Raw genomic sequence first — 14,116 nt, forward strand, 5'->3', positions numbered from 1 at the left:
CCTAAAAAAAATATCTAATCCTTACAGTTTCACTGTATCTAATGTGGATAAGGCTACAGAAGCAATCATAGCTTAGTTTCATGAACGAGAATAAAGCACGTTATCTTTTAACAAATATTTTCTGTTTTCAGCACAATATGAATGATAAAGTAATCCCCACATTTCACATTATGACGGTCGCTCGGCGTCTCGTGAAAATTTCTTTGATAAGGGTCTACCTTTTTTTATTTAAATTGCACAAATTCAGTACTTACGAATTTACGTGTTACCATATGTATCAAACTTACTTTACAATATAAATAAAAATTTTAGTTATTTTAAAAACCAAGCCCGACGTTACAAGTTTAGGCTAGGTATGTCATAATGAAATAACCGTAGATAAAATCCAAAAAAAAATACTTTACGCAATCATTTTGTACTGGCAACACTTTTCAAATCAAAGCAAAAGCATTGAAGCATACCTATCCGGTCCATTCCGGTTTGTTCCGGATAAAAGAGGTCCGACCCGGATGCAACCCGTCGATTGCTTGAATTCGTTATTCTGACCTTTACTGAGAAATTACGAATCTAAAATGTCAATATAATATAAGGTGGCAAACGAGCAAGCGGCCACCTAAATTCGCTGAAATGGCAAAGCGACCACAGCCCATAATTACAGCTACAGCAATTTGCACGCCTCCTGAAAAAGAGAAAAATATAGTGATGGGCTTGAACCCATGACCGAAAGATTATAGTCCTTATCCTTAACCATTAGGATCTGCGCTTAAACTTATAAATTCTTGAAAAAAAAATAGCCAATATTTTCTATTGTTACATGCCAGTTACATAGAGGTAATTAAATGAAATAAGTTAGAATGGTAATCAAGATAAAAGGTTAATTAGCACAATCTCACAATCTGCCGACGTGCAGAAGATCAGATTAATTAATGACAATTTAACGACCCTCGAGATATTGTCAACTCAAATAAATTTAATTTTGATATTGTGTGAGGGCAATTAAGAAGAAATCCTTAAATATGCTTTTATATCAAAATATACTCGCGACCACAACATCTTTCGCGTAGAGGTGATTAAAAAAAACAAAATAGGTATTTATTTGTACTGAAAAATGTTTATCGATTTCTAAACAATTTGTATATAAAAATAACTCTCTATTAATAATTTTAGCCTCCGTTTTAGATCTTTACGGTACAGAATCCAAGGTACACAGAATTATTTTTAAGCAAGAGGTATAAATTAAATTATCTGTATTATTATAAAAAATGTTAAATGATCCATCATTAGAATGCTCGCTACACACGTTCAGTTTTAGTTTAACAGCCGAACTGTACAGTTAAAACTTAAGTGTGTTGACAAAATTTTTATCTGTCAGCGAAACTATACAGTTCTCATTAAATTGTTTAAACTTTCGAGAGACATAATAATAAATTTATAAAGAACGGCTTAACTCACGTATGATGATTGTCCGGTGACGGCACCGTCTAGTTTCGGACCCGTCGGGATCCAACTTGTGAGTGTTTATTCACCCTGAAGATGGATCGAAACTAGTCGGTGCCATCAGCATTCAAACATATGTGAGTTAAGCCGTTCTTAATTAATTTATTATAAAGTTCTAAGTTTGTCGACAGACAATGTAAATTGTACAATTCACAGTTTAGCCTACACACGTAAAATTTATCTGTCAGTTAAATTGTTTAGTTATTGTACGGTTAAAACTGATCGTGTGTAGCTTGCTTAATAAACTAAGGCAAACAAACTTAGTGAGCTGGTGTAACATATTATACGCGATAAATTGCGATTAATTAGACTGTGATATATTATCTGCAAAGTAGGTCATGTGGGTGAGGCATTATGAACTGTTATTACCCATTCATATCCATACAATATTCTACAAATATAAATTATCTTTACTTCAAGTTACTTTTATGTTGTCTTAATATTTATCTAACTAACATAATAAATGCGAATGTTTGGATGGATGGATGGATTGTTTGAAGGTATCTCCAAAACGGCTCATCGAATCTCGATGAAATTTGCCATAGATGTAGAGCATAGTCTGGAAGAACACATAGGTTACTAATTTTTTATCCATGCGGACAGAGTCGTGGCCAACAGCTAGTATTTTATAATATAAGGTAATAAAATCGCATGCCGTTATATTTAATATCACTAGCGTTATTGTTGTTTCAAAGTGTAAAGTGGACTTTATTATTTCCAATGAACTTACACGAATAATTTAAAAGTGACGAAATTCACAATATGCTTGTGACATACATGTACTATTAGGTTAATTAACATAAATATGTTTTATTACGAATATTTAGAGGGATGAAAAGTGACGGTAACATTATAATATGAAACAAAAAACCAAAAAACCTCCTCGTAACAGATTAAAATTTTGACAACGATACTTTTTACAAATGTTGAGAACAAAAAGAAGTACATTAACAATTCAAATGTTATTCGTTACGTATTGTAATCCATGATAAATCTGCCCTTTGGGAACCCATTGCGGCTTAACAAACTTTCTGACTCGTTTCAACTTTTGTATAATTTACATACTTTGCTTAATTCAGATTTATTTGTTTTTTTTTTGCGTGATTAAATAAAACAATAAAGATACGTTGTCAATCTTACTAATGTTATAAATGCGAATGTTTAGATGGATGGTTGTTTGAAGGTATCTCCAAAACGGCTCAAAGAATCTCGATGAAATTTGGCATTGATGTAGAGCAGTCTGGAATAACACATAGGCTGCTGAAGTTTTTTTTTAATCCGCGCGGACGGAGTCGACAGCTAGTCTGTCAATAAAATGGAGTGTTAAGCGTTAACATTCAGATTTTATAAATTATCAATCGTTCAAATTGACACGTTGACGTCTTATATTATTATGCAATAATTCAAATTATAAACATAAAACCTCATTTAGTAAAGAATTGGGTAACAAATACAATTTTATATATAACTTCAAACTTTTGTGGTTTTTACTAATATACTGTTAGTAAGAATCTCGTTTCTTACGAACAATTACAATTTTTATATTAAGTAAAACATTTACCACCGTAAATACGACTAGTGTGACAAATGTGTTAATATATATTGCTGTCTCTATTTTATCAAAGAAAATGTCAAGGGATGACAAAATGCATCAATACGAGTCTCACTTCAATGCAATCAATGATCTCTATAAATGTATAGGCGATTCCTGTGAAATAACAGTTTGTACTTCGTTCCGTTTTAAACTCGCATGTTGATGTTACGTGACAATTAATGATATCTGTATTATTAGATAAAATCCTCACCACCGCTACAAATAGCAACCATCAGCTCCAAGATGGCAAATCAAATAGGCACAAAATACTACGGTTACAGCCAGTCCATTTATAGAGGTCAGTGAGTGGAATACTATGATTGCGTTAAAAAAAATTCAACTATGCTTTATGAGAAGTGATTCACTGTTCTACCCACATGTGAGACAGACATTATTATTTTTTTTGTACCCACCATTGAGTTTCATTGTGCTTGTAATTCGACCCACGTATGTTTACTTTTGATTAAAAACTTAAAATTCCGCACATGTTGGCCGACTTATTGAAAAGGGTCGACTTAACCCTTTGCAAAGGTTTTACGTCAAGGGACCAATCCATAAGTCTAATATCTAAATAAGTTTTGAACCAAAAAGGTAACAAATTGCTCATACATGAACTTTGTAAAGATTTTCATGTGAAAGTAAGCTTTCTATTACATTAGTTTAGACGTAAATTCCATCTAACTGTAAGTTATATAAAATTAGAGAGTCTTTTATATGGAATAAAAATATTATATTTCGTATACATGAAGTGTTTGTTTTGCTGAATGAAACCCAATTTTTTAAATTTTTGTCTGATTAATTTATGTATGTCTGTCTGAAAAGCCTCGTTTGCTCCTGGTATAAATTATATTAAACATTTACAGTCTTACAGAATAAAACAGTCCTTTGAACTTATAAACTACTAGCTTTTACCCGCGACTCCGTCCGCGCGGAATAAAAAATAGAAAACGGGGTAAAAATTATCCTATGTCCGTTTCCTGGTTCTAAGCTACCTGCCCACCAATTTTCAGTCAAATCGATTCAGTCGTTCTTGAGTTATAAATAGTGTAACTAACACGACTTTCTTTTATATATATATATATATAGATAGAAATCCAATAAAACCTTTAACTATTCCGTGTCACTGGCTCGCTTCCGGACTGGAAGTAAATATGCTGCGTTTGCTTTATCTTCGCAAACATTGTCGATACTGTGTTGATTGTTACAAACAAAATAACATTTATTTTGTATTTTATTTTATTTTTTATAAATAAATATTATGTAAAACGTAGGTTACTTCACATCCTGTATAAAGTAATAATTCAGTACACATATTTTAAATGAAACTTTAGCGCTGGTACTATTAAAACTACGGAGTATAGCCTATATATTGCTACGTAAAACAGATAGATGGTTAAACAATTAATTCAAAATATAAAGCAAATTCTAGAAAATCTTCATGTTTTGTTCAACATCAGTTTGTAGATAAGTTATCGTCAGATAAGAGGTTTTCAAATAAAGTCATTAATCAGACAATGTCTCTGGAGAAGGAACTCTGTACAATAATTTGATTTCACTGTCTTTAAGCATATATTCTGGAATATTCTTTACACAAACTTTGAATACTTTGTTTTTGTTTGTTCTCTGTGGAATCAAGTTTTATATGCGATATGAAATTATCATGTGTTTATACTTTTCGATTTGATTAGTTTATAATAAATACTAGCTGTCGCCCGCGACTCCGTCCGCGCGCTGTTAAAAAAACTTAATAGGGGCATGAAAAATAGGTGTTGGCCGATTCTCAGACCTACTCAATATGCTCACAAAATTTCATGAGAATCGGTCAAGCCGTTTCGGAGGAGTACGGGAACGAAAACTGTGACACGAGAATTTTATATATTAGATTAAAATTTGACAGTTCTTGTAGGTTATGTTTTGTCTCTATCAATCTTTGTTGTGTTTAATGAAACAAAAATACAATTTCATTTTTATCTACCAAATCTCTGTAAATATAGGGAACTATTCAAAGCTAAAACTACAAATGCGCCGTAAAAAATCTGCGAGACATTTGTTTTACAAAATGTGATTTGACTTCTATATATGTACAGTCATCGACTTAAGTTTTTAAATATACTAGCGATAATCCCCGGCTTTGTATGTTTTTTTTATTTCTAAATCAGTAAATATTTAATAATTTTTTTTTACATACTAATATCTCTTTTTGTTTTTTGAATAATTTCCTATAACGTTGAATCTAGTATCTAATATCAAAACGTGTGTCCGAGCACATTCTCTTTTAAAAACTAAGATAATTTGTTATGTCAGAAATATGTTTTACGAGTGCTCAACAGTGGAACCCGTTGTTATACACAAGTCATTAAACAAATGAATTCTTCGTTTACGTTGAGAATAGAATGCGGAAACTATTTGCTCGTCGCGATGTCAAATGACTACTCCAGTCGACATTATGACGGCCATTACTCGCCGCCGGCCGCCATTATCTTAACAAGAGAAGAAATTATTCAAATAAACTGTGGGTTTCCACTGATGTGACACTTGTATTTATTTCATAGCAAAAGTTGTCAAACGAGCAAGCGGCCAGGTGATAGACTGCATGCATTTAATGTGTAGCCTACCTTCAATTAACAGTGGAGGGTGCAAAAATAAAGAGGATATTTTCCCTCTAGAAATTTAGTACCCTTCCTGATAGGAAAAGGAAAGATTAAAATTAGGCTCTCGGCACGCACACATATTATCCTGTACATTTTATTAATCCATTTGACGCATATTTTCTGTGTGGTCGTGGTATATCACTGGCCTAGTCGTAAAAACTCTCTCAAGTCGCCACCAAGGGGCTCAAACCTCATAGTTAAGCACGCTGATATGTGCATGTTCCTTCAAGGTTGTTTTACGCTGGAACTAATGGCCAACCGGTCAATTGGCCCATTGGGATTTTTTCCCATTCCCAAAATTCACTACCACTGATTGATCGATCAGCCACTTTCATCGAAAGAACGTATATGACATCTTACTTAATTGTATTATATTTTGTCATATTATTTTTCCATATTTTATAGACTAATCGACATAACAGTTGATACAAAATGGCGGCACACTGGAGTGTAATGTTGGCAATAAATTTTCAACCTCGTCCCGCTGTTATTCAACATCTGTCAAGACATCTGTCTACTTATTGCCTTACACATTTATCTCGAGTATTTTAACCAGAATATTTAGTGAATAGTTCAAACAATATTTTGTCCATATAAATAACTGTTAAGTCCTTGACGAAATTATAATTTTAGACTCGACTAAATTGGTAATAGGTTATTCTATGCACAATTGAATTATTTTGTAAGTAAATATAACCAAAAATAAATATATTATTTCAGACCCTTTGTTTCTATGACTTGGCGTGTTTATTTCTTACGCATAAACGTTTATTATTTGTAGAAAGTTTGATTTGCTTACCAATAGTAAAGTTCCGAAGTCAAATTAACATTTGGGACGTTATTATAATAGATGGTGTTAGAACAAGCTGTTAAATTAATCAAAAAGTTAAAATAACTTCTACAAATCAAATATATTTTGAATATTATGTTGAAATGTATCGATGTCGATATAGTGTGTCAATTTTATTCTCGTATTGAATTATTACAGAGCACTAAAACTGCCCTTAGTGTAGTTTTTGTGGGATATACTATCTTACTAATATTATAAATGCGAATGTTTGGATGGATGTTTGTTTGAAGATGTCTAAGTAACGGCTCTACGGATCTTGATGAAATTTGGCACAGATGTAGAACATAGTCTGGTGGAACACATAGACTATATGACGTTTTTTTGTAATTCCGCGCGGCCGGAGTCGTGGGCGTCAGCTAGTATTCAATAAGTATTTAAATTACTGTGTTTTCCAGTGTCTTAAATATCTTCTGATGTCTACTACCATAAAAATAGCAAGAACGCGTTTCATAAAAAACTCAAACAAACAATGTTTTATTTTATTTTGTTAGTGCCGTACTTATTTTATTACAGCACTTAATTTAGTTATTTCTTTTTGTCTACTTCGTAATAAAATAAGTTCGAGTTTCAATAGTTATGACAAGATTTCACTCAATTTACCAAACTCGAACTCAGTTTACCTTTCAATCGATTTGTCGCGCGTTAGTCCCCAGGGTAGAGACCTTTTGAAGCGGGAATCGCTTCAGGGTAACTTGTGAATTTATAGATTTCTTAACATGTACTCTACGTGTTGGGAATGAATCAATTGGTATAGAATTACTAATCGGTTTAGATTTAGAGTTCCCGTATTATGTAGTATGCACACAAATTAATCATCTAGAAACATCATCTACAAGGAATTAATGGGAAATCGTGAGATACCTGATTTATCGCCAATTTTAATTTCGACTCCATATAAATTTTGTAGTGATTAATTCGAATAGAGCTACACGCATCGATATTAAAGCAATTTTACGTTATAAGCAAAAGATGGACAGTTAATCCAAAGGTTAAGCCGTTAGTTAAAAAGTTAACTTCGATAATCTTTAAAGTTTAACTAATTAATTAACTCCTCGAAAAGTTTAAGGTAATCGTTAAAAGTTAACCATTTATAACTTATACTACTTTTGAGACCTGAGAAATAGCAAACAAGTAGAAAGGAGAATTTAACATATTTTTATTTGTTTCGATCTTTCAACGATATAACATGGACACTTAAGTATATTGACTTTACACTTATTGAGGTGACTCGGTCGGGTGGACGGGAATGGAAGAGTGCGCGTTAACCTTTAGTCAACTCTTGAGTGCTGTAGTTAATCTTAAAAACAATATAAACATTCTGAAAGCGATGGACCTTTGAAGTTCACTGGAGCAGCTAATTCATTGAATCTATTAATCCGGTCTAATGAGCTTATAAGAGTAGCCAAGTTAATGCAGGTTTCCACGATGCCTCTGCAAACGAACGCGGACAATGCAGAGTGAAAACTGTGTCGTCGTAGAGCATACAAGTTAGTGTATGTTAGTTCCACTGCCTCCAACATTGTACGAAAACAATATTATTATAAGTAGAAAAATCATCATAATCAGTATTGTGAGAATCCTTGAGAATTTAATCATTGATCCGAAAATATTTTAATTATAAATCAAACGGTTCAGAAACTAATCCATCGCTGTCTATTAACCATAGATTTTCGATAGCTTTCGCACGGTGTACGCCGTGAAGCTATGGAACTCCTTACCTCTTTCTATTCGATGCAGTAAAAGTATTGAATCGTTTAAAAAACAATCACAAGATCACTATCTGCAGCTCTAATTTGGCTATAACACGATCAACATTCTTATGAAGGTATTATATATTATTCATTGTATATATATATATATATAGTAGAATTTCTGAAATATTGTATTATTTTATTCTATTTTTATAAATATTTCTATTGTTTTTATTTTTATTTCTTGTCACTGTTCCTGTGCGCGCTACCGATTTGGTTTACTTAGCTTAATTTCTACCCAAAGGTTGTTTGTTAGAGATCGCTGCTTAGCGATAAGACCGCCTTTTGTGAAAATCCTGATGTAGTTTCTATTTTTGTAACTCCATGATAGTGCACAATAAAGTATATTTGTATTTGTAATATGGACAATAAAAGACTTGATATTGCTTTTATATAAGTATATCGACAATGGCAACCTACCGTAACTCAGAATTTTTATATTTGTATGTTAAGACGAGGTGGCCGAGAGGTTAAGGCGTTGGACTGCTAATCCAATGTGCTCTGCACGCGTGGGTTCGAATCCCATCCTCGTCGGATACTATTAGTTACCATTATTAGATTTATTTTACATGTAACTAATGTTTCTTTTTTATGATTTGACGGACTATTATTAATCGTGGGTTTTAAATGTCACACTCGTATATTGCTATCCTACTATATTATTGCTGTCTTTGTTTCCTTCAAAGGGAGTGAAAGGGATGGAAATATTATTTCATAGCAGGTTTGACAATGGCGCCAGATCCACGAGTCCGTACTTACGAAAAATGTTTTAAAATTAATTTCTTGAGAGATGATAATACATCAAAAATTTTATATTAATGAAAACCATCACAGAATCGTAAATAGAATTAAAATAAAACACTATAGAATATACAAAAAATATTTAATTTCAAAATAATACAAATTTGAAAATTAAAAAAGAAATATTAAATAAGAATACTGTTACAATTATTTATATGAAAACTTAATCTAATGGCACAACTAATATAAAATAAAAACCATTCAATTCAAATGATCAATCCATAATATTTGAGCAAAACTTATGTTTACGAGATTCAGTAAAATTAGACCTTTCGTACACAAGGCAAAGTAAATCGCCGAAACTAATGTATCCTAGCGACACTAGTCTTGCGTTAAATGCGATCCGTACACAACGTTGAATGGTCGATGACAGTTGTCTATTCGGTCAGTACACGCATAGCGAATATATGTCAACTGTATTTGTACCGCCATCTTGAAAATTGCTGCAATTTTTATCACGACGATCTTGACAAAGATGTTGGCGATGTTGCGAACAACTGTCTTTGACGATGACAGATAGAAATGTCACCAACTGGCGCTGTGTACGAACTTCTGACATTGTATTTGGTAAGTTGGTTAGCGACTAAAATTGCAGAGTTTCGAAGATTTACGTTTCCTTGTGTACGAATGACCTTATTAAATGTATTTTATTTATTTATTAAATGCCGTATCGAATATTTCATTACGATTAAACATTTAAACAATAAAAATAATTAAAAAAAATATATTATTGAGAAGAATATCAGATATTTTTTTCTATATTTCAATATTAAATATTAAATTAATTAAGTAAAAACAACATAAGTATTTTTAAATCTTACATTTAATGGACGGATTTAGTTAAATGTAATACATTTCTTATGTAATCTTACTAATATTATAAATGAAGAAGTTTGGATGGATGGATGTTTATTATTCTAGAGGTAGCGCTTTGAATAACGAATAGGCAATTTTTTTAGTATTTAACCTTAAATAAATTTATTGAAAATTCATTCCTATTATTCAATAGATAAGATTTAATTTTAAATCGTTCTAAAATATAATTAGCAAAAAAAAAATTACAAAAAACCTTAATGTATTAGTACATATATTTTGTTATTTACAACCTTTTAATTCTAACATTTTAACCGTAGTATTCCACTGTAGTGAACCTTGTATAATATTGTTGTCCCTTTCATTGTCTCAGACAAAATAGAGACAACAAAACTTATAGCAGTGGTAGACGCCAGCAACATCTAAGATCAACACAAAAGACTGGCGTCAAGTGGAAGTAATTCCCCGTACAATGAGAATATGTGTTTATCAGAGGCCTTTAGTTAGTAGAGTAGAGAATTTTAGTCCTCTTCCCCTTCCCACAATTTTATTATAAAGAAAAAATGAGAAGAGTAGATCGATTTGGTGGATTACATTTAGGTGGATACAGATGAAGGGATATCCCTTTTCTGTGCGTTCTCTCCTCTGTTGATTAATGGTAACCAACGAATCTGCAAATCTGAATGTCTATGGGCAGAGGTTTCACTATTTGGATGAATTTAAATGGTTTGATCGTTTGCTACCTTATTATATATATGAAAAAACAATATTTATTTACAAGTTTCACTGCAGTCGAATTCTTTTGTAGGAAATATTCAAGCAAATTAAAAAAAAAGAATAATTAAAATTAAAACAAAAGGAATGTTAAATATCTTCACTGGCTTATTTATATATAAAGAAAATCTTTACAATTTCATTTTAAAGTTGCCATCACTGAAAAAAAATGTCAAAAACAAATTTTCCATTTCTATACATCTTTGAAAACAGAGCAACATGTTTCTGTTTATGTGAATTGACAGTGGAAACACAACTATAATCTGTATTCATTTCATATATTTGCCCGTAAAATATTTAAACTAATTAACACAATACCTATGACAATATAAGACCAATAAAAAATAAAAAACTTGAGAGGTGTCAAGGGACACCCGGATGGAACGAAGTTCCTTTCGATTAATTAGTGAAGGAACCAATGTTTATTCTATGAATAAAAAACTTAAGTCTTCACAAAAAGTACATTTTATTTCTATGAATTTTCGTTATATATTGTCACGTGGTTGCCATGGTGAAGTAGCGCTCATTCGTCGTTAACATACTTACTATAGCAAAAAGTGTCGTGACAACTTTTCGTAAGATTTTTTTCCGTCTAGCCCCCTTTCACAACGCGCGATAAGGAACTACGTTCCAAAAAGTAATTGTCTATGACCAAAGACATTTAACATACAAACGTCAACTGTCAAAAAGATGTACCACACACAGACCATAGGTATAATTTCAGTTTTTTTTTTTGACCCGAATCAAACGGAGTTATCCAAAAAGTACCCCGCCCTCCCGAGAACCCCTTGCCCAAAAAGCCTATTCGTAGGCAGTATGCACTACGCCTACCTAAACAGCTTATACATGACGGATAGGCACTCCTATCCAAAGAAGTGGAGTGGGTTAAAAAACCATGACCCAGACCAGGCATGGCATTCCCTCAATCAAACCATGATCCCTTTTCTCAATGCCCGGTGGAAGCACTAAGGAGTCCTATTTGGGGTTGGCGAGACCCCAGTGGACTCTATGAGTTACCACGACCTCAAGACGTCCATAATCAAAACAATAGTCGACGTACAGACTTCCCAGGGAGGATCTTCCACCCCTGTTCCTTCAGTGGGATCGGCTCCTAATATCGGGAATGACTCCATCATGAGATTGGAGAAGAGTATAAGCAGGATAGAGGAGGCCGCTCGGGTACTCACCTCTTATACAACAAAAGTCACAGGGAGGGAGATTTCTTCTTCCTCACCCCAGATACAGTCACAACCTCAACTTTCAGGAATCCAGTCAACATCGGGACCTCAAAAGCGGCCACTTGAATCAGACAGTGAGGAGGAGATCCTTGCGGGGTGACTTATGACACTCTCAAACTCTACAATCATGTTCAACATTTCCGACACTTGGTTTAGAAAAAACCGACAAGCGACATAGTCATCGAACGGAACGAGCACGCGTCGTCTCAAACAATGAACAACCTAATCCTAACCCTTTCTCTGATTATTCACGCAAACTCCGCACTCATTGAGCCCGACCATCAAGGACACAATGCGCCAATCGTGATAGAAAACTCTGCTCCAATCCTCCGTGGTGCTTTGGTTGATCAGTATACTGGACAAGCCCTCATTATTAAAATCAAGTCCCCCAGTGAAATTATTAAGGACTCGTTATCTCTCATAGCATTCGACAGAATGGACTCTCAAATTGCTCAGGATTTGAGACTCACATTCGGAAATCTTGAAACCCACTACCAGAAACAATTCAAAGAGGTCCTATCTATTCACCAAGAATTGATTGCGACTCCTTACCCTCTTGAAGTATCGGAAGGTAATGGACGTCTTATTGATATTTCCAAGTATAGCAGATCAAAAAGAAGTGTATGGTGGAGGATGCTAAACTTCCTACGTTCTGTGCGTCCTGCCGCCAGAATAGCTGGGAAGCTGACCCGTTACGGGAAATTCATGAAGGGTGCAAAGTATGCAGGATATGCAGCATCTGCCGCCGTTTTTACGTACGAAATGGCAGACATCTTTGGTGCCCTCCCCGACAAGAAGTACGAAGAAGTATCGCGGCAGTTAGAAGAGATTCATGCTGCTCGGACAACAGACCTGATAGTAATGAAAAATATAACCATATTCACGACTGGACTACACGAGAGCATAAGGGATACCACATCTCAACTCAACAGGGTTGTTTCTGAATCCTATGATAAGTACGAGATGTACGTCAAATCCTCACAAATCCTAAATTCATATATTCAACAAATCAATATTGACTTGATTTTAATTCGCTTAGGAGGAATCCCATCGAACATTATAACTATTGAAAATCAAAGGGTTTGGCTCGAACGCAAACTACCCTCCTTGTTGTTGTCAGACATCAGTACAATAACACCTCATCTCAGAACAACACTCAAAGCAATCGATGAAGAGAAGAATCAAATCGTATTGTACGTTGAAATTCCCACGTTGGGGACCGATTTTCAACTTTTAAACTTTGTGAGATGGGAGCCTGAACTTGTTATCGAGGAAACATGTTACTCCTCTCCGAGAAAAGAGTTATATTTCGCATTTCGGAGAGATGTCGGGGATGGAGTTATAGAAGACCCCCTACTAATCGATCCTGAGTCATGTTTAACGTCTGGCTTCATTCTTTGTGAGTCGGATGCCATACTGGAAACCATTCCTCAACTTAGCGAAAACCGGATCTGTACTCAGCGAAGATTGAAGAATAAAAGAAGGAACAAAAGATCCTCAGCCAATCTATTCGATATGGCCCAACACCCCACATATGACCTGAGTCAGATAGTCCAAAAAACCTTTAACAAAGAACATAAAATCGAACAGGCCGGCGACAGCATCACCTCCATAAGTAAAATAATTGATCAACTCATAGAAGAATCAAGAAAGAATGAAGTTAACTCGAAGATACTACTCGAGCAAGCATCTCGGGACGACAAGATCATTAAAGCATTCCTTTCTATTGGCGCTCTCCTTCTGCTAATAGGGGCCATATGGGTCGCAAGGAGCATTTGTTATTCACTACTAGAAAAGAAGAAACGTCGATCAACAGAGAGAACCGAACAGCTTATCCGCCATATAGCCTCTTTGGAAGATCGGCCAGCCTGATCGAGCCATCCGTACAGCAACCAAGAACGCCTCATGGTTTGCTCTTGACTGATTGTGTTTGTTAGTTAGTTTAGAAAAACCCGTTGACACCAGACATAAACAAATTGCGACCGCCAACCACATCCGGTCCAAGACCCAACAGCCATGACGACCCACAGCCAATCATCCTTCTCTTCAGAATCTCAATCATTTCTGATAGCCATACAAGGTGCAGGCATCATGTGCACCATTTCGGGCATCTCAAAGGAGATCGATCTAACGTCCAACACTCCCGA

At 34.3% G+C, this 14,116-nt stretch overlaps 1 non-coding gene across 1 annotated transcript; it reads left to right on the forward strand.

Moving 5' to 3' along the window:
• Positions 1-8,795: 8,795 nt before the first annotated feature.
• On the forward strand, positions 8,796-8,877 carry Trnas-gcu. Its single transcript has one exon. It is a non-coding gene; the product is annotated as a tRNA-Ser (tRNA).
• Positions 8,878-14,116: the final 5,239 nt, after the last annotated feature.

Source organism: Papilio machaon, chromosome 24, assembly GCF_912999745.1.
Source record: "Papilio machaon chromosome 24, ilPapMach1.1, whole genome shotgun sequence".
Taxonomy (NCBI): domain Eukaryota; kingdom Metazoa; phylum Arthropoda; class Insecta; order Lepidoptera; family Papilionidae; genus Papilio; species Papilio machaon.